This window comes from Cheilinus undulatus, linkage group 15, assembly GCF_018320785.1.
Source record: "Cheilinus undulatus linkage group 15, ASM1832078v1, whole genome shotgun sequence".
Classification (NCBI taxonomy): domain Eukaryota; kingdom Metazoa; phylum Chordata; class Actinopteri; order Labriformes; family Labridae; genus Cheilinus; species Cheilinus undulatus.
Window position 1 is genome coordinate 20,805,665 of NC_054879.1, and position 25,695 is coordinate 20,831,359.

Consider the following 25,695-nt stretch of genomic DNA (forward strand, 5'->3'; position numbering starts at 1 on the left):
ATTGCTGATTGGTCCTGTCTCTTTCTAACCGGGCCCAAATGGTTCAGACGAGAGCTGAGCAAGATGGATTCGTCAATGAGAAACATTGAAACGGGCGTATCCATCTGCTTTGCAAGGTTAGAGAAAGAATGGATCTGCTTATGATCCCAAACACACAAGTTCATCTGTGAAACACAGTGGAGGTAATGTCATGGCTTAGGCTTGCATGGCTTCTTCTGGGATGGGTTCATTTCTACATTGATGATGTAACACAGGATGGCAGCAGCAAAATTAACTCAGAAGTCTACAGAAACATTTTGTCTGCCAATTTAAAGAAAGACGCAACCAAACCGAAAAGGAGATCCTTCATCATGCAGCAAGATAATGACCCAAAACACACTGCCAAAACAACAAAGGAGTTCATCAGGGGCAAGAAATGGAATGTTTTAGACTGGCTAAGTCAATCTCCAGACCTAATCCGTATAGAGCATGCATTTTACCTTCTAGAGGAGACTGAAGAGGAATCCCCCAAAACGAACAACAACTGAAAGAGCACAAAAAAAAAAAAAAAAAAGGAAAAGCATCGCTAAAGAAGAATGCTAATGCCATAGGCTTGATGCAGGTATTGCAAGAAAAGGATTTGCGATTACATACTAAGTCTTATTTACTTTAATCTGCTTAAAGTCTATCTGTTCCAATACTTTTGCTCACTTCAAAATCTGGTGTTCCATTCCAAATAAAAGAGGCTATCTTCTAAGTTGTGTATCAGATCCAGATGTAAATACCTGGAAATAAAAGCTGAAATGTTGATTTCTTGTCTCATATTCAGCTTTTTGTGTCAAACCCAAATGTTTTCAGTCTACACGTGGCTTAATTTGTGCTGGATCCCGCTGGAACAGGATTCGGCACCTCTCAGATCGGGACCGGCACTTATTTGATTGGACCAGCACCACCAGGGGTGGCAGGTGCATAAGGCTAGGGAAGGCTAAGTCCTCCCTAAATTTCTGCAGGCAAGTATGTGTAAACATAAAATTACATGTTAGTTTTCTAGTGAGTCGAGGAGTACCGACTGTGTGTGACTATATGTTGCAGCCTATGGGTAGGCAGGCTACACAAACAATCGTCATTTCCACGTAGCCTATCACATCCTGACTTGTGCGCAAAAGCATCATATTGGTAAACAACCGACCAATCACAGATAATCAAGCGCTATTTTCAAAGTCAACATTAGCAGCAAGAGTTAATTTCAGCTAACAAAATGGACATACTAACATTTTTGGAGTCAGAAGATAAAAACAGCTGTGACTGAGAAGTCATCAGCAGCAGTCGCTGGAACAACAGCTGATGCACCTGCCGACACTGCTGTTCTTTGTTCTTCTTTAAATGTCGTCAAGTTCTGATAAATCTAGCACTTTAGCAGCATCCACACTAAGCTCTTCTGCCATAATTGCACCGGTCTCTTGTTGCTGCTTGTTTACATCACGACTCTAGCAAGCTCTTTATTTTCGCAGCCCATAATTATTTTCGGATGCATTTAAAGCTTTATTATGAGATAAAATAAGCTGTCAGCAGATCATTCAGTAACGTCTGAAGTAACGTCTGAAGTGTGTGAATTTTGCCATGAGAGCAGTGCAAGCCTGTAGTTTTAGCCTTCCTGCTGTCTTTTTGGCACAGATGTGATTAAAGTAAGTCTCACAACTACTAACATGGGCATATGTGCTGTGAACTGTGGAAGCAGTCTACATTATTTAGTTGTGTGTGTGTGTGTGTTTGTGGGCCCATATGTATGTGTGGTGGCGCAGAGTGTTCGTAGTACTGAATCCTAACAGAGGAGATGGGTTGCTTGAAGTTACGCACATAATCTCATCCTGTCCTGAGCCAAGCACACCAGCTGACTTAAAGGTTATTTTCGAAGAGAGTTAGAAGTTACGACTGACGTAAAGTTAAACCCTGTGCACCAGCTGGACTTAAGCTCCCCTTACGTTATGACATGGTGTAACTTTTTATGCCAGGGATGAGCGGGCGCAAGTTTAAGATATTGGATGTAACCTATCTAGCATCTGCAAAATGCACAGCAATGGTAATTAAATATGGGACCTACATGTAGCACAAGATGGCAGCATGGTTGTTCACAGATCTTTTAATGAAAAGACATTAAGATGAGAGACAGAGAGACATTGATGATCGGACCATAGCCATGGAAGTTAACTCGAGCAGTCAGCTGATAGAAAAGTTTTGTTTTACCAGACAAGCTCTGATTATATTACAATAATCTCTTAAATACTGACAGATGTGACAGGTACAATTTCATAAATAATATTTCAACTGAATGAGCGGGTTTTTGTGTTGTGAAAGTTTAGTAACGTTCATGCTGTGAGTGGCCAAATGAGCTGGTGTTGATTTTGCGCTGTCCTTGGTGCTGGAACACGGCAGATTTGACTGACAGCTGCCGCTCAGGGAGAGAGTGAAGGAGAGAGACGCTCTCCTTCGATGGGCCATTGTACATGCTTCTCTGCAGCTGATTCTTTTTTAATCATTTAGGTTGATAGATTGTTTGCGGTCACATGATCTTATTGGCCTGTTTTGCACAAGGCACTGTTTTTTTTTTGTTTGTTGATGTAGCTGTGACATTTTTGTTTCCCCCTTACTGCTGGAACAACACCCAGTCTGTGTTCCGGGACCTGAAGATTTACAAATTAAGCACTGAGTCTACAACAACAACAAAAAAAGGAATTGGGCCCACCGTACCAATACTTTTGGAAGTGACTGTAAATAAGCTAGTGATGCGCGTGTACTGACAAAGCCAAGGTAACCTCCAGCTGGCACGCAGCTATGAGTCAATGCGCATATCGGAAAGAAAGAAGGACAAACAGATGCAGATGCCTTTTGGAGCTTCTTTTTTTCTCTCTCTTTTTTGTGGCCATAGAAGAGAGAGGATTTTTCTTTCAGTAACGGATTACTTTAATGAAAAAGTAATTAATAACTGATTACTTGAATTGTAAAACTAACGTGTTACATTATTTGTTAAATCAAAAAAATAATCTGAAAACTCTGAGTACTTTGCACCCCCATAATATGGTATAATAGTAATGTCAACGTACTATTTACAGACTTCATTTTACAAACAGAGGTGGAACTGTTTTCCTGGTCACTAGAAAGTTTGCGCATGAAAAATGTCAAAGTTAGTATGAAAGACACAAGGGTAGTAGTTGTATTTTTATGCTAATTTAAGATTCAATTTGAGACTCAAAATTATGAGTATCATGACTGCCACAGGTCAAGTGAACGTATTCATAAAATGGCATTAAATTGCACTGATTTTTTAGGAAAACAGTGGAAGTTAAGGTGCCTGTTGAGCAAGAAAAAATTCTGCTCAGAGGCCTGCTTTGCCAACGGGCTGCACTACACATTCCTCTGGAGTGTGTTGTTTAATATGTGCAGGGGTAAGTGCATTATTAAAGGAGACCCTAACTTTGAACAGGGAAAACTGAGCATGTGCCTTGTCTCTTTTCAAACGTGCCAAATTTAAAAAGAAATCAGCAGCTAAAAGATTGGAAACTCTAAGTCTACCTTTCTCTGCAGGGTGTGCATGGAAAATTGTACCTCTCTCCCTTAATGTGTTTCATCCAATGACCGAGGAGACCAGACTTGACATTAGAAATGAATTTGGACAGAGTGAATAAACAGTGTCTCGATTAGGAGGGTTGATATGTCTTGAAACTCTACACTTGAAGCATGTGAAAGTGAAACTGCCAAATGACTGTCATGGAGTGTCTAGACATACACACACAAACACACAGATCACTGTAATTGCCCGTTGTTTTCCACATAGAGACACTTCCACCAGTATGACAAAGAAACAATGACAGGGTGACATTTGAGACATCAGAGAAATGCATCTGTTTTTTTTCCCTTGCGACAGTAAAATTACAACTGTGTCTGTATGAATCCGACACAGTGACGCAGCATCTTTGCAGCAGCACCCATAGTCATATGTAGTGAAGAGAAAGAGAGAGAAAGAGACACAGGATGAGAAGACAGAACAAAGAGAGAGGGGCAGATATGGAGGAACTCACCTGGCTAGATGGGATGTTGTCCACAGCTCAGAAGAAAAGATAACATCTGAGACCTGAAAGGGTGACAGAGGAGAGAGAGGATAAAGAGAACAGTATTGAGGGGTGGGGGGGATTAGAATTGGCTCCTAGTACTTTGGGAGTGCGGTGGCAGGTGGCACTGCGTTCAGCACTCACACATACACACAAAAAACACTGTCACTATATCTTACAAACAGATGGAAGGAAAGGGGCTGAGGTTGAGTCGAGAGTAGTGAGAAGAGGGTGGGAGAGTACGGCTGATAGTGCTTTCCAATCAGTTGTGGATCTAAAGGAAGCTCTGTATTATCACCCCACTGGGAATAGCAGGGAACACATGAGAGGAGGAGAGAAAGTGACAGTGTTTATCAGAGTGTGTGATTGTGTGTGTTTGTGTGAGCGTGTGTTTGTTGATGCCACATGTGAAACGTTCCTTCAGCATCAACTACAAAGAGGCAGACGTAGCTGCCCTTCTCTCCCTCTCTCACACATAGACCAACACACTTTGTCAGAGGGTAACCAACACCACACTAGAGCTGAAAAACATTAATTGGCTTCAATCCTGCAGTGACAGTGTCAACATACCGATACACAAAGGCACTGCAGGACACTGTGGGTTTCTCTGACATAGGGCAATGAGTTCATGTTAGTAACACTGAACTAGTGAGATACATAAATCATTTATGTCAAAAAGCTGAGCAATTAACATTTACAATGCTAAATCATGTTTGAATAATTCCCAACTGAGATTTTTTTGGTCTCTTCTTAATCCTGAGAGTGAAGCTATTTTCACATATTCACTGCCCTCAAAATTGAGGCAAAGGGGTAAAACTTAGAAATTGGACTAACTAACTTTTTGACCCACCCGCCAAATTAGCAAATAGATGAAAACATCCACATGCCGAGTGTAACCTACACATCTTTTCCATTCCATTTTATTACAATATTAAGATATCATATTCCATCAAATCACATATTATATTGGGGCTATATTGCCCACCCCTACTCTTGGCACCCTTTTGCATCTTCCCTGCCATGTTTTTTCCCATATGAGCTTTTATAGCGTTGAACACACATATGTACCATTTATTTAATATGTGTATGTGTGTTTATGCTGTCACTGGCTGCCTTGCATATTGTGTGTTAAGCTGGCCACACACTAGACAATTTACAAATCAAACGACTTTAAAAACTTGGGAGACTACAGGCATGAGGACAATTCCTAATGATTTTTTGTCTTATAATCCTCTGGAATATAGAAGACTACTAAAAATCTTGGATGGCTGCCCTGGCATGTGTTAGAGTTGCAGCAAAATTCATAAAACAAGGAAAAAAATAAAGATGAAATCCTGGCTGGAATGAAGGTAAAGTTGGGTTTATTTTGTGAGCCGTAAAAGTACGTAATATCCAGCTGGTGATGCTACCCAGTCTGCTCGCTCTTATTAGTTGTGGGTATTCTGTTGGAGGTACTAAGACCTACATGGAAAATATTAAACACATTTGATATGAGGTTGGGGAAAGTCCAATGCAGCTTGGAACAGTAAAATAACTGTCAACACCTCAAACTTTAGGACTATTATGACATACAATCGTTTGCAATGAATCTCCACTCAAGACACACCCTCAGGAAAAAAGGAGAGAAGCAGCACTCACAACAAATGAACTTAAAACTCAGCTTTTTAACAGTGGCTATTTTGATAGAAACCTTTTACTGATTCAACAGAAAATCTACCCCCATTTGGCAGTTGGCAGATATTATTGGGCTATATCATATAAATCCTGGTAAAACACTTTTTGACCCTGGAAAAACTTTTACCCATATTATTGTGGACAATATGATATGGCACAGCACTACTGCCGTCCAGTGTTAACATCGTCAAACTAAAACTATGACTAAAAATGTTTGTCAGCAGCCTTTTTTCCATGAGAAAGATTAGACTAAGACTAGACAAAAATAGATCTTTGTAGACTAAAACTGACAAAAAGTAAGTTTAGTTTTCGTCAATTGTTGTTTGATCCCTGAGTCGAGAAGGTTAGCCTCCTAGTAACAAAGCTGATGACAGGAGATATGCTCACATTAAGTGTTGTGGATGGAGAAGGTGTCAGTGAGCTGATGGTGCTTGAAGAGCAGGTGTAAAAGCCACCATCACGGCTAACAGCAGCTAAAAGAGTGGAATAGATGTATGAGGAAATAGATAGCAGTGTTGATAAAGTGACTATTACTATGGACTCATGGAAAGAGCTCTCCATGGATTTGTACTAGTGATGCACGATATGTATTTTTTTGAGCCGATATCAATAGCCGATAATTTCCTACTCCTGATGGCTGATAACCAACAAGAACCAATCATTTATTCTGACTTTACAACAGTAATTTCTTTTTTGACAAATATTTGTGTACCAAACAAAGTAAAACATAGACCAACAACTGACATATGTTTTCCCCCATTTCCCTTATAATGAATTTAAGTATCCTGGCAACTGGTCAAATCTGACATTTCAACAAACTAAACAAGAATTCAGCTGACTTATGTCAAATCAGATATCAGATATAAACCAAATGATAACAGGCTGTCATGCTTAACAAATGCAGATGTTTGGGGCTCTGTTTTTTTTTTTTTTTTTTTTAGCTGCATAATTCAGAAATAAAGAGAGCTGATGGTTTAAATGAAGATTAAAAATATGCACTGACATGTCATTTCAGAAACAGGTTAAAATGTTAAGTACACCGTGGTCTGTTGCTTAACTTCCTAATGTCCATCAGACTGAATGAAACTACATCAAACAGAGCAGGCAGGGAAACGTCTATGATATTAGCGGTGGATCAGGAGACTGTCAGATTGATTTTGTCATTATTAGCTTTGCTTTTTGGCTCTGGCAAACTTTCAGCAGCTTCCAGTGTCTGCTTAATCAGTACTTTGCCTGGTATTACACTTTGGCTTGGTCCTAATGCGGCTGAGGCTAGCGGCTGCTGCTTTATTTTAACATTGTTAGGAAGATGACTTTTAAGTGACTTGTAAGACCTGTTCTGACTTTTTCCCACTCTCCAGGACCTTTGTAGGGCAAATTCTACAAACACTGTCGTGTTATCCTCCCCGTAAATAATGAATAACTCCATCAGTACCACCTAGGGATGGCAGGAATACCCGTTTTCACGATTAATTGCGGTATTAATCTTCCCGATTAGTTAATCGTAACATTTCCTAAATACCGTCAATTTCCAGAAAAGATTATGCTAGGAACCATATTGGTGTGACAGCGCAACTCGCCCGAAACGAAAACAAAGTTACACAACATCTGCGTGTCACTACCTCCTGTTGCTTCATGCAGTTGCAGGTGGAGGCATGTCACAGTCCCAAACAAACTACAGCATAGAAGAGGAAGAGCTGTTCCCTCCAAATAAACGGTTGAAGTTGACAGTGTGGGATTTTTTTGGATACAAAAAAAAATGACCAGGGTGTCATTGTGGAAGATGGCCAGCCTAAATTTAAAACATGCCACAAAAAAGTTGCCGTGGAATCAGGCAGTACTTCAGCACCTGTGGGATAACCACCCGGCGTTGTACGCCAAAGTAAAGGTAAATAGTAACTGGGTTAAGTCATGTCAATGTTAGGGATGGGGATCAAACCCTGTGTCCATAACGACCCAGTTTGTGTTTTTAAAATACCCAAAATCATTAACGTTTTAGCTTATCGATACTGCTATAGAGTCTCAGGCTCTGTGACGTAATGTCATTTTAAGATAAGACTGGTGTCAAAACATGCATCAGTTCTTTCAAGGGGAACATAAACTAGAAGTGTTATGCATCACATCAAACAAGAATGTACCTTAAACTGTCAGCTTGAGAAAAAAAGGCGCTGCCTGTGAGTTGCATGCCATCATATCCAGTGCTGGGAGTAAAAGGCTCACATATCCCTCACTTCAGCTGCTTCAGGACAGTTTTCTTCCTCAGTTGCTCAGATAAATGCTGAAAAGTGCTCCAAAACTTTGTGCAAGTCCTGTTTGTTCTACCAGTGTAGAAATCTGCAGTTTAATCAGCAGAATTTAAGGTAATTAGCGAACTTTACGAGCTGAAGGCGAAAAATATGATGTGTTCAGGTAGCCTCAGTAAATTAAACGACTGTATTATATATGTTATGATGTGTTCAAATGCCACATAAATGGGAAAATTTAATTTTTGATGAGAAACTTTAATAAATACAGCTGTGAATATGAAGAATGTGTTTATATTTGAGGGATATAAAATAGATGTGATTGACTGAATTACAGCTTTTTAACTCAAACACTACTCAGCTAAGACCACTCGAGTGGTCCATCCAAATGGGACTATTATTATTTTTCTTGTAAGTTTTGGTTACTTTACATTGTTGATATATTATTTTGTTATGAGAGCACCCTAGGATGGAAATAAATTACAATACAAGACCTATGAGGAGTGTTGATGTGATTTTACTTATTCATGGTAGTGTGAAATTAATTAATGCAAATCGTAAAATCGAAATTATTTCTCTGACAATAATCGCACCAAGAAAATCTGTAATCGTGACATCCCTAGTACCACCGTGTTATTAGCGTAGACAGTAAAAAGAATTCGACAAACACCTGTGCAATGTCAGCTTACAATAGGCGGACTCAAACAGCTCTTGAAGCCAATCTGCGGCAGCTTCCATATCGTAATCGTTGTCTCAATCGAACTTTGGATCAATTTGTGGTACAAAAAAATTCACCAACCGTACAGTAAGAGCACATGAAGACATTAGCTAATGAGACACGTTTTGTTTTTGCACCAGGCTGTAAACCAGTTTATTTCTTTTGTAAAAAATGACTTCTGAACACTTGTTGTGTATGGGGCTTCCGGTGTTACTGCAGCCAGCCTCAAGTGGAAACTCGCTGTATTGCATTTTTTTGCACTTCCACATTGGCTTCAATTGTCAGGACCAGAGGTTGCCACTTGGTTATTAGCCTCTTAGCACTGAGGACTGCTTCCTCTTCTTCTCTGGTGCTTAACAGCAGGTCACATTCTGTTTCAGAATTTGGAGTCTTGTGAGAAAGAAAACAAATGCCTTTATCATTAGGGATGCACCGATCCACTTTTTTTCAGTTCTGATCCGATTCCGTTAAATATGTGCCGATATAAATATATATATATATATATATATATATTTTTTTTTTTTTTTTTTTTTTTTAACAATTATTATTGTTGTTGGTATAATGTGTGAGGTTACATGAGGCTGTAGTAAACCACCCAGCTCCTCTTATTAAAAAGCAAACAAAAAAGCAAAAAAAAAAAAAAAAAAAAAAAAATGAATTCAAATGTATTCAAACAAATTTATTTGAACTACTACTAAAAAATAAATATCAACATTATCTTAAAAACAACAACAACTGAGTATAAGTTATAAACAACAAAGCTTACCCTAACTAGCATGACTTGAGTAGGTTAAACTACTACTTTAACAGTCGGTTAAACTAATTACCTATCATTTTTTATGAACACGGTCTTGAAATCCCAGTCTACAATGCTCTTTTAAACTGTAATGAGCCTCCCGCCACTAGAGACCGCTGTAGCTTCAGTTAATGGCCGCGGCCTTCCTCTCTGACCCTTCACCGCATATGGATATAATGAGAAGCCCGGTGGTGGCTAAGCTGTTAGCGTCTAGTAGGAAGACTGTGGTACTACAGTTTTCCAAAGTAGTAAATGGAAATAAAGTGGTATGTGGGCTGTCGAGGTTTAAGCTCACGAATGACCACTCACCCGAAGTGAAAAGAGGCCAAATATCAAAGCACGATATTAATCTGCAAAAAGGAACGAAGGTGCTAGAGGCCCTAGCTTTCAACGCTAGCCCTGCTGTAGAGAATATATCAGGTTAGCTCAGTTACACACAGACTGTCTTGTGTTAGACTGCGGTGCATTCATGGTCTACCCCAAACTGTAGGATGGATTTGGATTGGTCACTTGGATCGGCGCCGCCAGCCTGATATAAGATCTTTTAATTACGTCCACATCAGACCCGATACTGATATTGGATAGGATCGGTCCCATTCCTATTTATTATGGTGGATTTTATTTGTTAGTATTTTATTATCGGGATAATAAAAATATGTAAAATATATGCAATATGGGTTAGGGTTAGGGTCCTAATCCTAACCGATGATTTCACTGTACCGATAATTATCTTACATCCCTAATTCCACTTTAACTTAAACTTAAAGTTAACTTGAACAGTTAACTTCCTAATCCCAGAGTAGCACATTCTGGTCTGTAGAGGAGTTGACAGCGACGACCATCTTTTTCATAGTACAAAGCTCTATTTTGATGTTTTCTTCATACTGAATGTATGGCTGCTTATTGTCTGAAACTTTTTTAACTGTGCTGCTTATCTTGGTCAGGGCACACTTGAAAAAGAGCTATTCAATAAAGTTAAATAGAGGTTAAATAAAAAATGATATTATTATTTATAAGGTAAATAACCCTCAAGTACATGATCATCACTTAATTCATTTAGAACTGGGATTTTAAGTGCTGATGAGCAGCATACCACAGGAAAACATATAAGGCCACAGGCAGCTCTGTGTGATGTATTTATTTTTTTTTACAGGATTTATAATTAGCACATACTTGAGTACTCATTCATGCAAATACTCAAGTACTGAAACTACTGTAAAATGCCAAGTAGATTCAGTATGGAGCCTGTTACTCTTGCATGACCTTGGATATAAAACACATACATGCACTTTTAGAAAAGTCTTGAAGGATTTGACTTTAAAAAAGAACAAGGTAATTGCAAGTACAGTCCATAATCTTCATGCATTTTCAAGTCAAAAGTGTTACTCTGCCTTTCACAATGGTTACTGATATTCTGTTGCGACCTGCAGATGATTTGAGGTGATCATTTATAGAACAGCGTTTCTGTGACGGTGTCATGCAGTTTTTCTACAGCATTGTTATTAGGTGTTCCCCTAACAAAACAAAACAGACAGATAAAATAAAAAATAATAAATCTGCTTTTGGTGGTTAAAGAGACTCTGCATCTGGGATTCTGAGATAAGGCTCTAAAAGGACAGGCTCCCTCCTTAATTACTGAGTTATGCATTACCAATAAATCTGTGTGCAAAACATTGGAACTTTTCATTTTACCATATTGGACTTAAATCAGGAAATTGGTTTCTAGAAGTTGAATGTCTATTACACAAAACACGTGTGCAAAGACAAACACACTATGCATATTAGCAAACACAAAACACGCTGAATCAAACATTGGTGTATAACTCCCTTAACTGAAAGGGTGTTATATGTTTTTGCAACTAGAGGGAGTGATTGCTTTTAAGATAATCCATCCCCAGGGACTGTACTGCTACATAATGCCTCATTTAGACCAGAACAGTGTACTGTTAAAAATGGTGCTTCATAGCATTAAAATCCTGTCAGTATGAAAGTGAAATTCTGTGCCTTTGTATTTATTAAACAAAGTTTTCAAAGTACACTTTCTGCTGTCATTGCATGAGTACCTATAGCAGGATGCAGACACAAGTTATGTATGGATAGAAGGAAATTACACACAGAGCCAGCTGGCAGATTAAAAAAAAAAAAATACTTAAAAAAGAATGAATGAATTAATTAATGCTTTAGGTCACAGGCAGTTCAACAGGCCACACATGATGAATGATGTCAAGCCACTAGAGGTTGTAATTGGCTGAGACATTTTGCATTTCTGTACTGTCAAAGATTAAAGATGGTCGACAAAGAGGCATCGAAAAGAAATCCTTGACAAGATGAAGGCTGAAGATGAAGGTAGGAACTGGGCACCATGGGATGGGCATTTCTCACTCTTCCTTTCAACTAGATAATTAAACCTCAGGAAAATAATTTAATAATTGACAGAGGAGTAGATAAGGAAAATAGCAACCTGCAGTTCTTATTACCTCAGTTTAATCCAAACAAACCAAAGGATGGAAGGCATAGCATAGTATCTGAATGTCTCTTTGTGAAGTAGGCCCAACTTCTAAGACAGTTAACCAGTAAGTACGCCTGCCACTCAACCAATCAGTGTCTCAGCTTGTTTCACAGCTTCATCAGACTGATGCCACTGCATATCTGATCAAAATGAAGACAGCTCTAGAGGAGCTCAACTGTTCCTTAGGCTTTGCATCATTATCAGATTGTCTGTCTTCATTTACATCATAATCTCAAATGTCTTGAAACCAGTCATTTGTTACCCTTTGTGTTAAACCTTTCCAACAAATATGTATTTTCCAAGAAAGGGATTCATTTTCCCCTTTTTTACACTAAAACCAGTCACACCACAGAATTGCTTATGGGTGGCATTAAACAACAACAGTAAATATGTACTAACTTGTTTATCCATTGTAATTCTAAACTTGGCGGTTCCAAACTGATTGATGGGACGTAGAGTCATTAGACTTATCAACAGGACTCCTGCTAAGCCCTCTGCCTGGCCTGATGTTACCAACAATAGCAATTCTTAATCTGATCAAACGGTGTTTGAAAAAGAAGCTGGACTCGCATGGCATGGCTTACAACTAAACCCCTGGACCCGGTCACCGAACCACAGAAATAGCCTAAGCAGTATAAAAAGTGTCATGCCATGGACACGCAGTGTTAATTGGGTGAGTAGATACAACCACTGGGGGCAGAGAGAAGCAGCAACAGTACTCTTTATGCAGGAAGACATCTCTTAACTAGAATAGCACTCAGAGAGCACAGACCTCCGCCATTAGCCCTATCTCCAAATAGTAAAGAATCCTTTGAAAAATTCCTGGATCCAGACGGTGATCCAGATCTCTCCCAAAATCTAATCAGTTCTTCCTTTAGCCATTTCTGCCATTTCCTGAAAATTTCATCAAAATCCATCCATAACTTTTTGAGTTATTTTGCTAACAAACTAACAAACAAACCCTGCCGATCACATAACCTCCTCGGCAGAGGTAATTACTTTAGTATTAGATTACATATAACATGGGCATTTATACATTAAAATACAAGTTGAGGCAAAGAGGGAGCATTTGTTTGATGTTGTGAGTCATCTATCATCCACTAGAAGGAATTATTTGGAACACTGGTAAACTTACAATGACTTAAGTTGTGTATGTGATGAAGTGCTTTAACATCAGTAGTTTTTTTCCTGTACATGATTCGTTCATAGTAAGGCTCTGAGTCATGCACAATCTTTAGAAAAGAAATAGGAGGTCCTGATGAACTGCAAGGTTCATCTTTAGGTCCTCTATTATTCTCCATCTTCATTAATGACCACCCACAAGTCTGTTCTGACTGTCAAATTCTTTTATATGCAGATAACACTGTAATATACTCCTCCAGTTCGGACATTTCACAAATTTCAATACTCATTACAATCTGATTTTAATCTAGTCCAAAAATGGTTCTCTGTCAATAAGCTTCTTCTGAATAAGAAAAAAAATCATATTTTATGTTGTTTTGCACACAACCAAATTCTGTTCCTTTAACAAAAAACTGGTATATTAATTTCCTGGATAGAAGAGCAGTAGAAAAAGTAGATGAATTTAAATATTTAGGCCTTTGGCTAGATTCCCAGTTATCTTTCAAACCTCATATCAACTCATCTCTACAAAAATATATGGTTGTTTAAAGTCACTTTATCGTTCTGTTGAATGTTTTTCCCTGCAGGTCCGGAGAAGAATCATGACACAGTTGTTGCTGCCAATCCTTGACTATGCTGGCATTGTTTATAGCAACACCCCAGAAACAAATCTTCGTCCTCTCAATATTTTATATAATGGTCTCTGTAGATTTGTTCTGAGGTGTTCATACAGGACCCACTATTGCTTAACGTATGAGTGCTTAAATTGGCTGGCTCCCAAGGCCAGAAGGAAATTTCATTGGTTGTTTAGTTTAAAATGTATCTATTTTAATTTCCCTCCGTATTTGAAACAACTCTTCATTCCTTTCAGTTCACAGTATAGCCTAAGGAATATCGATCATTTATTTTTCTTTACTCCAAGAATCAGGAAAGAAATTGGTCACCATGCATTAAAGTTTAAAGCTCCATCAGATTGGAATAACCTACCTCACTCACTTAGATCTATCACCTCTTTTCATATCTTTAAATCATCTTTACTTATCCACTGTCAAGCATCCTGCTCCTGCTTTTGATTCTCTTTCTCTGTTGGATTCAGTCTGTCTGGACTTACTCTCCTCTTGTTCACGCTCGTGTACTTGATCTCTAGATGCATTTACTGTGCTTTACCTTGTGTCTTGATGTTGAGTACCCTATGTGTGTATGTACTGTATAGTACGTATGAATATATTTGTACATGCATATTGTGTATTGTGTAATATTGGCTGGTTGTTGGGTGGCTAGGCTTGGGGGAGCATTAAGTGTGAGTGATTGTGAGTGTGTGTGTGTGTCTGTGTGTGGTGTGGGTGTCTTTGTGTTTAAATGTTTTTGTATTGTGTTCTAGATTTACCTCTAATTATGATTTTGTATTACAGATGATTATATTTATGTTTTGTAAGGAGCCCCTCAAAAATGAGATGATGCATCTCAAGGGGCGATCCTTGAAATAAACAATAAACAAACAATAAACAAAGACTTAATAGTGGTAGGACTTTACCTGCCGACTGCTGGGTTTGACAAAGTGGTTAATAAAGCAGATGAGCTGTTTTAAAAAATGAAAGAACCAGCAGACTGATACAAAAAGGTGTATTCATTGAAATAAAACATCCAGAATTAAACTAGAATGTGCTGGGATCAGATTTAGGCCAGTTAATCAAAAAAGAATGAAAAAGGCAGACGTATGAGCACTTGATCAAGATTATGTTTGCGTCTGCAAAATCTCTGAAATGGGATTTGAGGATCAAATTATTCACTATTTCGAAGGACATCAACATTCAAATGAACAATAAATGGATTTATTCCCAAGGGCACTTAAACCAGATCTTTTCTTTTTTTCCTAATAATGAAAGAGAGGAGCAGCCTTGCAAGGAAAAGGGGTTGACATTACTCACACAGTTAAGTCAGTAAGCATCTACACAGAGGGGCCTAAGGATTAAAGGACGGTGGTGTATTGAACTATACAAGCGAATTTGGTTAGAAATCAAGTATTACTGAAAAGAAAACCTCGGAATGACAACAGAGTCATTAAAATGTGATCAGTTGTTATTCCAAATCAAGCCAGCTTTTCCTTATTAATCCTTGTTATGCATCATCACAGAAACTCAGACGAAGCACAGAGCCTAGCTCTCATGAAACCTGTGTTTTAGTAAACAGTAACAGAATAACAGGGTACATACTGAAAAGACTGCCTTCCTAGAAAAGCAACAAAATCTCATTATGCCAACAGGATACACACACCAGGAGGTGCATGGCAAAGAAAGCAGGCAAGTCATTGAGGTTTGCCAAGGGCCAAGAGAAAGAGAGGACCTATAATCTCAGTCAAGCTTTCCCTTCTGAACCCTGTTAATAAACATCATACAATCACAGCTGGTCGTTAGGAAGGGGCGTGTAATAATGGAGAATTCCAGCAGGAACTATGTTTCCCCCTTTGATTATTCAAATTTTATTTGTTTTGGGATGTGAGCATCAAAGCAATGCTGAGGGAGAGTCATGTGCTGCTTTTTGAGGCAAGCAGGGTTAAGAGCCATTTAGATGATGTTGATATGTGGGCTTACTGTAGATATGATTCATTTGGTTTAGCATTTCCATGAATGGCCATGATGTTATTTTGAGGGTACCTTCTATCCAAAATATCTGCCTATGTCTAAATATTGTGTTTGATACTTGTGCCAACTACCACAAACTGATCAATTTGACCTATTTGTTTATTTATTGTTTATACTATTTGTTTATTTGTTTGTTTTTACCGACATTCAGCTGCCAGAGTTATTGACATTCATAGCCCCATGTGCTTACAAAATTGTTGTTCAGTGAGGTATGTGAGGTGTGTGAAAGCTTTGTCTGTAAACTAAGGCTGGGCAGTTAAACCTTAGATTAATCTAAATATGGCCTCCTGCAAATTTCAAATCAAATAAGATGCAATATTTAGTTCACCTGAAAGGTGTCAAAATACCAGATCAATACATTTTTCTTGCTGCAAAGATGTTATAATCTACATATCATGAAAACATTCAAGTGTCACTTTTTGGGATAGTTAGAAAAAAATCCTACTTTTTTGTATGCTTTCAAAATCAAAATGTGAATGACAAAAATGATCTTTCCCTTCAATACAACAATTCATATCAAATTTACAATAGGAGTCGAAGTAAGAACAATTCAATTTTTTTGAAATTGTTTAGCCCTAGTTTAATCCATCTTATAATACGTTTAATAATGAATCTAAGTAGAGATGTAACCGCATCCTTAAAGCTGATGTATCACGGTGACAAAAGCACTTTAGTGTCATCGTGGACATGTGACCATTTCGAACAGTAGAGTGCAGGGAAGTGGGAGTACAGTTCCCATCCAGCGTGAAAATGGTTGATACCAAGGCTGTTGGAATAAATTTTGTGGTTTGAATATAATTCGAACATTTAAAAACTCATTAATATTCGAAAGCTGAAGTTACTATTCAAATGTGTTTTTTAAAATATATTTTTGCTGTTTACAATCATTCTCTAGTCTCTCCCCTCTATCCTAGGCCTCTACTTCACCCATATGAAGGTGTAAGAACCAAATGTTTCGTCACATCTCACGTGACATGATGAACAATAAAGTTTTCACTCCAAAACACAGAGGCACCAGTGGCCGCCAATAGGGATGTTCATCGCCAAGGTGGTGGACAGACTAGTGGTGATTTGGCAAGTGAGGCTTCACTACATCAAGAGATGCTGATGTACGAGAGTAAAACTGCACTGCCAACCGACAGTAACCCGCTGTAGAGGTGGAAAACGTTGCGGTCCAGGTAGCCTCTCCTGTTCCAGCTGGCATGCCGTTACCTGTGCATCCTGGCCAACTCCGTCAGGGCGGAGAGGGTTTTCTCCACAGCTGGGACGATAGTGAATAAAAAAACGTTCTGATCTTGATTCAGAAGACGTGGATCGCCTCATGTTTTTAGGTAAAACATGTACAAAATAGTACCAACACTTTTTTAATTAATTGTTCATTATAAACATAATGTCATCACTCCCGTATGCAGCACAATTTAATTTTTTTTTCTTTTGATATTTAATTTCTAACCTGTTCACTTTTGTTTTAAAGTTGACCATCAGTACCAGAATACCTGTTAAAGGCCTCTGAATGGTGAAGGTGGCTGTGTTTGCACTATAAAGTACATAAAAATGAACATTAAAAAAATTTAAAAATAATTCAGAGAAATATCCAAATAAAAATTAACAAAGCAAAAAGGGACTATAAAACCAAAGTTGAGCAGCTACTCACAGAAAATAAAGGTAGAGAGGCCTGACGTGGTATCAGAACAATGGTTGGCCTAAACTCCCAGCAGGTCAGCTCTGCATATACAGCAGATTATGCAAATGAATTAAATCTTTTTTATGCTCGCTTTGAGACCAGTGACTCTCAATTGGAGGCCAGAGCCCACTGGAGAGTAGGTGGCGGCCCTATTACGGTAACAGTTGAAGAAGTGCAAAATGCCTTCTCTAAGATAAATGTGAGGAAATCAATTGGCTCTGATGGACTGGATGGTACCACACTTAAGAAATGCTGTGTACAATTAGGACCTGTGTTCACAAAAATTTCCAGGCTTCATTAAATTTACAACTAATACCATCATCATGGAAAGTAGCAAAAATTATACCAGTACCAAAAAAGGCAAGCCCCAAGGAGTTAAATGATTTTAGACCTATTGCTTTAACACCAGTTGTTATGAAGTGCTTTGAACGTGTTGTTGAATCTCTTCTTAAATGTGAAACTGTCACATGGATCCTTTTCAATTTGCATACAGAGCAAAGAGAGGTGTTGAGGACCCAACAGTTACACTTCTTAACCAAATTTATAAACATCTGGAAACTCAGTCATCATATGTGGCTATAAGATTGTAGCCATTATTATTATGTTGGAAAATGGTCAAACAATAGAACTCAGTAGAAATGTTTCTTAACTTTTGACACTGTTGACACATTTTTACACTGTTTAAGAGGCCTAAAATACATGTACTCTACTGACAGAGTACAGATTAAATCCCAGCTGCTCTTTAAATGTTTTCCTGGCTGTAAAGCTGTGTGGTATGGGAGTTAATCACACCCTCATCAGGTGAATATTTAATTTCCTAACAAACAGGCATCAGTTTGTAAAAATCAATGAACAACAGTCAACTTTAATCGGCACTAGCACTGGGGTGCCACAGGGTTGTGGGTTCACCTCTTTTGTTCGCTGCATCAGTGAGCAGGACAGTTGTACACTAATCAAGTTTGCTAATGTTGTTGCTCTGATTGGACTTTTACATGATAAAAACTCTGAGAGTAGCTACAGAGCCGAGATAAATCACTTCTACAACTGGTGCGTTGATAACTCATTGATTTTAAACACAAAGAAGACTAAAGAAATGATAATCGATTTTAGAAAAAACGATCAATTATTTACCCCTGTGGTCATTAATAATTCAGCCATTGAATCTGTGCAACAATACAAGTATCTGGGTACAATCATTGACAACAAACTGAGATGGAATGCTAACACAAATTCAAGATATACAAAGGCTCAACAGTGTCTGCATTTTTTAAGGAAACTGAGGAGCTTTAATGTGGACCGCACCATGCTGAAACTGTTTTATAAAAGCTTTATTGAAAGTGTCTTAATTTTTTGTATCCAGTGCTGGGGAAGAGCATTGTCCCTACAGAACAAAAGCAAACTGGACAAGATAGTCAAAATAGGCTTAAAGATAACAGGAGAACAGATGTGTGGCATCACTTCTTTGACAGAGCGACACACACTGACTCTGGCCAACATGATCACAGCAGACTCACAGCATCCCCTCTGGTCTGAATTTGAACTCTTAAACTCAGGATGCAGGTACAGGATGCCCAAAATGAGGACTAAAAGAGGCATCACATCCCTTGTACCACGAAGCATCCAGCTGTTGAATAAACTCTGAGCACACATTATGAACTTGACACTCTGCACTTTAAACATCCGACATCTGATCTGGCTCACATAGTATCATGCGATGCTTAATGCTGTATTTTTACATCATTATTTATTACAATTATTTTTATCTTTATTATGACTTGCTGTTCGTGTTATTATATGTTGTCCTGTGTGGTTGCTCTCTGTGCAAAAGAAATTCCCTCTGGGGCAATAAAGGTTTCATAAAGGTTTCATTCATTCATTCATTCATTCATTCATTCATTCACTCACATTAACTACTTTTGCTTTTAGCTCATTATATCTTCATGGCAACCTGTGGTGTAATATTTGAGGATCTTCTAGTGGACAAATGTGTAACTACAAGGTGATTAAAGCAACAGATTTCTGAAAAAAAATTCAGAAATCTTAATTCTGAGAAAAAAAATCAGAATTCTGACTTTTTTCTCAGAATTCTGTTTTCTCAGAACTGACTTTAATCTCAGAATTCTGACTTTTTTCTCACAAGTGAAAAAAAAATTGTCTCAATTTTTTTTACAGTGGCCCTAATATTCTTCCGTACTCTTCCCTCCTAAGGATAAAGGACAAAAAAGAACAGGGAAGTTAACTTTTCCACCACCAAGAACAGCTTTTCCAACCTCAGGAAGAACTGAGTTAAACACACGCTAAAGCTAAGCTAGAGAACCGGACGCTACAAACACTGCTAACCAAGAGGCAGCTCACGTGAGCACATCAGACCAAGGAGGAGCCACTCCATGCAAACAACCACAGCTGGATTTTAAATCACCACAAGCTGCACAGTGTGTCACCAAGGAAGCACTAAACAGACTGATATGTTGTTGAAGACATGCTTCTGATATAAGCTGTAGAGTCAGCTGGCTTCAGGGAAATAATGACAAAAAAAAAAAAAAAATGGTAAGACGAGAGAGGACCGTGATGCAGAAAAACATTTAAAGAGCAGCTGGGATTTAATCTGTACTCTGTCAATAGAGTACATCTATTTTAGACCTCTTAAACAGTGTAAAAATGTGTCAACAGTGTCAAAAGTTAAGAAACATTTCTACTGAGTTCTACTGTTTCACCACTTTCCAACATAATAATAATGGCTACAATCTTATATGACATTAGTTTGTTCCTCTAACACTGCCCCAACACAAATTAATGTAATGTGTACAATAATGAGGATTGAAGCAAAAAAAAAAGTTACGTATGAGTTACTTTTCGAAGTAACTCATTACTTTTACAAAGAAGTAACTAAGTTATTTACTCAGGTACTTTTTGCAAGCAGTAACTAGTAACTGTAACTAGTTACTATTTTTCAGTAACTTGCCCAACATTTGAGAGGCAAACATTATGACATTATTGACAGATTATTTTAAGTTAAGAAATAAACCTTTTTTTAATGATTAATCTATCATTTAAAAAATACTTACAAAGATATTTTGTTCCATTTTACAGCATGATGTTAGCCTCTTATTACTTGAGCAGGAAGGCAAAGTTGTAGCCATGTCTGCGTTTTGGTGAGAACTCTCAAAAGAATTTTAAGAACTGTACAGGTATGTAAAGTGTCCATATTTGTACTCGGTATTTGCAAGTACCCAAACATAGGTAGTCATGCTTGCTCTTGGTCTGAAAAGAAGTGGTATCAGTGCATCCCTACCCAGAACATGAGAAAATACTTCTTTATCAGGTCCAACAAAGAAAGGGTGATCAAACTATTCTCAGCTTAACACCCATTCAAGATTTTCACTGTTTTAAAGGAGCATACCAGAAATTCAGTCAATAGTTGAGAGGCTTTTTTTCTTTAATAGTACCAGATGCTTGTAACTGTTCTGGGTACAGTGTGTGAAATTGGGAGTACTAGCACCATCCAACAGTCAGATTCTAGACTGCAACTCTTCTTATCCCTCCTGCTGGTGAAGTCATGGTGGCCTTGGATGACAAAAAGAATATGGCATCCAAGACAAACAAGTATTTCAGCATTTCTGTTAATTGGTCCCTATTGTGGAACTGTGGAAACCTGAAAGCGCAAGATGGTGGAGTCTGACTCTTTATGTATGTATTGTTACGGATAGGTATGGGGTCTTTTCGCTTTCTCACTTTTCTTTTCCCCTGAAACTATGAGCCGGTATTAAACAGAGATGCAGCAGCCATGTGTAAATATATTGTCGAGTAAAGCCTGGGAAATAAAGACTACAAATCCCAGCGACACAGGTCGGTGTCGGGAGATGTCACTTCCGGTCCGTGTGTTTGAAAACCAGTTGATTGTGAAATTGGGGACACCTGTACAGAGAGCAGCGGGGATTCGCAGCAGCTGCGGAGCCATGATAGAGACGCTGTAAAGGACTACTTCACTCTTACATCTGATGGACAAACATGTGAAGCTGGGTAGTTCAGCCCACGCCGTGCTCGCTTAGCTGCATGAGTTTAGCCCGTGCGGTTCTTAATATCCAGCTAAAGCACTTTTCATTTGAGCATTTCCTTCAACACTTAACATAAATTATAATTTCTGCATTCAGATGTAAAAGGACAAAAATAAATATGGGGAAGAAGGAGAGAAAATGATTGATTCACAGAAAGAATAATTTAAATCTAAATGATGGAGGCGAATTTCCTCTCTCTGGTCTTTTCCTCTTTGATGTATTTAATTTCATTGCAGCGCTTAAAAATAGACAGAAAGTAAAAGTAATAATGCAGGCTTTAGACCATTAGAAATAAATTACCTTACTATTTTCATTTTCCCCTATTTCCGTCAGTTTCCCTCGCTTTGTCCCCTCTCTGATCTCTGCCTCCCTCTGCCTGCAGCAGTATTTCACAGTAAGGATGAAGGAACCATATGCTGGATCAAATACAACCCTCACCCTGTCAGCGTCAGACATTGTACAACTTCAGATGGTGGTGCTCTTTACTACAGAGCAATCATTTTCACAGCTTTTTTATGAGCATCCGTGGGCTGCAATATAAACAGCACCACTCATTTATGTTAGCTGTGAGCTAATTACCACTCCATCGTAGTGCATGTGATCTTGCACAACAACATCAATGCACAGATGTCACCAGACATATAGAGACGACTACACTTGCACTCCCTCAGACTCATGTGAACTGCTTATGGTGGTGATTACTTGCTTTTGCTCTACTTCAAAACAGGACAGGACAAATCTTTAAAGGTAGTTTTCCTAAAACAGCACTTAAGGCTACGTGAACAGATGATAATATTTAAGACTGGATGTTTGACTTTGCAGCTGTTCTCCTATAGACATCCTTAATTCCACAAATTTGCAGCAACACTAACTTGATTCCTCTCTATTTTTAGGACATAGAAAACAAACATTTACATGGCAGGAACTTTCAGAAGCTTTCTGGGGCCCAGCCACATAGAGGGGCCCATGGAGGTCAACACAGGCATAGTCCATCCCAATTTTAAACAATAATAACCTTTAATTTCAAAACTAAAATACCTATGATTACTAGGAAGCAAGAAAAATACAGATTTTTTTTACTGAAGCAGGTCCATTAAATGTAGATGTCAGGACAGTAATGCCTACATGTGGGCCATGCAAGAACCTCAAACAGATCCAACTGCTACAAAACTGATCAGAACCAGGTCCAAAGGCAAAAGCTGGCCTGGCAGCTAGCACTAATACTACTGATCAAAACAAGTATACAGTCATATAAACAGCGTTGATATTATTAGCATTGATATTATTATGTGACATCTGGGTGGAGCCAATTCACTGGGGCTTTCAGGAGCCCAGCCATTTCTATGAGCAGGCCAGCCTTTTATTAGAGCCTTGATATCATTTCAAAGATAAATGGACTAAGTAGCCAGTGAGCTAACTACGACTATCTATGCTACAGGCCCATCTAAAGTAAAGTAAAGTAAAGTAAAGTAGTACTTCATTCATCCCCGAAGGGAAATTCATAGTTTATACTGTTTCGTTGCTTTTACATGTTACACACATATACAGTGATGGCCTTGCTGCTCATTGCTAAGCGCTGCCGTGAGCTGTTGGGGGGGGGGGTTCAGTGCCTTGCTCAAGGGAACTTGGAGAGTGCTCAGGATGTGATGGAACCTTTGCAGCTGCCAGGCCAGGGTCGGGCTCTTCTCCCACTGGGACTTGAACCAGCGACCTACTACTAACTAATCTACTAACCTGAAACAAAAACCCACTGGTCACTACATTCACCATGGTACGCTTATTGTGTGTTTTTAAATCTCTCTTTAAAACCCATGGTTACCCAGTTATGGATCTTTCTTCATTTGCGTATTTAGTCAGAGAGAGTGATAGGGGATGACTAGGGCTGGGCATCGCCACTGACTGCCTGAATCAGTTAGAATCAGATTCACATGGTCCTGCTTTGATCTGATTCAATTATCAATTCATGTGAGGATATCTTAGTTCCAAACCTATTTTGCTTCAACATTGAAGAGATTCAAATAAAAAAATGTTGGGAGTAGTACAAAGAATGCTCCAACCAGATAACTACCAAAAATATCAAGATGGCATAAAAAGTGACCCCAAGCTAGTGGTATTCACATGATATTTTACATCCATGTGGCAAATCTTGCATCTGCACACCCATCTCGTATCTTATTGATAACATGTGCCAGATATCCAAAATAAAACGATAGGGCATAAGATTCAAAGCTTGAGTTGGAGTCTAAATGCTTTTAGAGACCAACGCAGGTCAAGTTTGCTAGATGAGTGACAGAAGTTTGGTCGCAAAAGGAGCTGTCAGGAAATGGAGCAGGCCTAAACATAAAAATCAATCTCTGGATTATATGAATCTCTATTGTAATTAAAAAAAGAAACTAGATTTTATTTAGAGAATTGATTTTTTAACCCAGTCCTGGGATGACAGAGCTTTAGCTGAATAAATGACCTGAGAGAATTTTGGTTGTAAAAGCTTTTGAGAAGACAAGGCATGTGTTGTCTAATATTTTTCTGTTTCTGTGATCTCTGCTCATGTCAGCTTTTTTTCTGTAAACAGATAAGATGTCATGGTTATTATTCCCAAAAGGATTTGTTGTTTTATAAACAAAATTCCTTATAGGTTTCTGAATCAATGTCTTATCCTACCTCTTGTTGATTGTATTGCTATAGTGATGGGATACATATTAATCAGGAGTTTGTATATGATGTTTTATTTTGATATTGACCAGATGCTCACTGCATTCCTGCTTTTAACTTCCTGCCCCTACAAGTTAAATGCAATTTTGAGTTGTCTCTTGCGGCGCCCCTGTGATCCATTGGTGGACAAGGTTTATCAATGGCATGTAGTGAATGAAGTAATCAAAACTTTCAGTGTGCCAGACACTACAACAACATGTACAGGAGGAGTGCAGAGAAAAAGGGTTTATTAAATATGGATAAATAAAAACAAAAAGGCTTAAACGGTCAGCAGGCTGTATATATACCTGGCTGGGCCAGGTAGTTAAAGTCTGTGATATGATCAGTTGCCTCTGGTATTCCCTGCACACCTGAAAAGTGGCATATGTGAATTTAGGCTGCAGATATACTTGCTGTTAACCATGCATATGAATATGCATGATGGCTGTCATGTATCCCCTGCATTGGTTTGGCACATGCCATGTGTACAGCCTCATAAATTAACTCAACACCGACACAAGATGCAGTCTGTACATGACCAGTAGGAGCAATGCAGAGACAGAGGGGATACTGATATAACAGCGAAAGCAACAATGGCAGGAGGTTATTAAGAGCTGGTAGGCGAATTCAACAATTGTCCACTTATGCACTCTTTGTCATAGTCAATGCACAGCAACAAGCATGCATTAAGTAGCTGGGACAGGCAAGTTACAATGTAATTTAGCAGAATTTTTTTTGTCTAAAGCAACGTATATCTGAGACACAACACAAGCAAAGATCTAGACAGGAAGAAACAACATCAGCAAGTGCCACAAAGTGCTTCAAATCCTATTGATATAGGTGCTGTCATGTAGCGCTAGAGGCAATACATATGGTGTTTAGAAGATTTTTTTATTTTAATTTTTAAAGATAAACATCAGCAGTGAAACAATTATTAACGTAAGAAGACCTCATGTCATTATATCGATTAAATTGTTTTCACTACCAAAAAGATAAGAAAAGTACCAAGTACTGGGTTACTCACAGAAAGCTGGGCACAAAACCCCAGAAGTAGAGCAGGACAGTGTGTGCCAACAGTAAGTTATGTTGAGGATACTTTATGTAAGTTTTTGCACTAAAATATTTAATGATTAAAAAAATACCATTCCTATATTATATATTTTTGATCTAAGTCTTACAGTATCTAAAGACAGAGAAATTCTTAATTTTCATAATTAAAACCAGACATGTCTTGTCACGGTGGCATTGGTTGCAAGTTCAAGCACCCAAACTCATCTGCATAACAGAAAAACCCCACATTCAGCATTTCCAGTGAGCTGATGTCAGCACTACTCAGCGCTGTCCAACTCCATAGCCTCTTTCTCAAAACTACTGCCTGTTTTAATTTGAGGACTTTTCGATAAAAAGGCACCTCATAAAGTGTCTTTACAAAAAAGAAAATCAAAGTCTTGTTTTCATTCATAAATTTCTCATGAG

At 38.4% G+C, this 25,695-nt stretch overlaps 1 protein-coding gene across 1 annotated transcript in view; it reads right to left on the minus strand.

The window, feature by feature from the left end:
* map2 (microtubule-associated protein 2) overlaps window positions 1-25,695 on the minus strand; it is a 137,903-nt gene that overhangs the window by 95,444 nt on the left and 16,764 nt on the right. The window contains exon 4 of the mRNA XM_041807182.1: window positions 4,056-4,108. The gene's annotated coding sequence lies outside the window, so the exon portion shown is untranslated. The remainder of the gene's footprint in view (window positions 1-4,055; window positions 4,109-25,695) is intronic.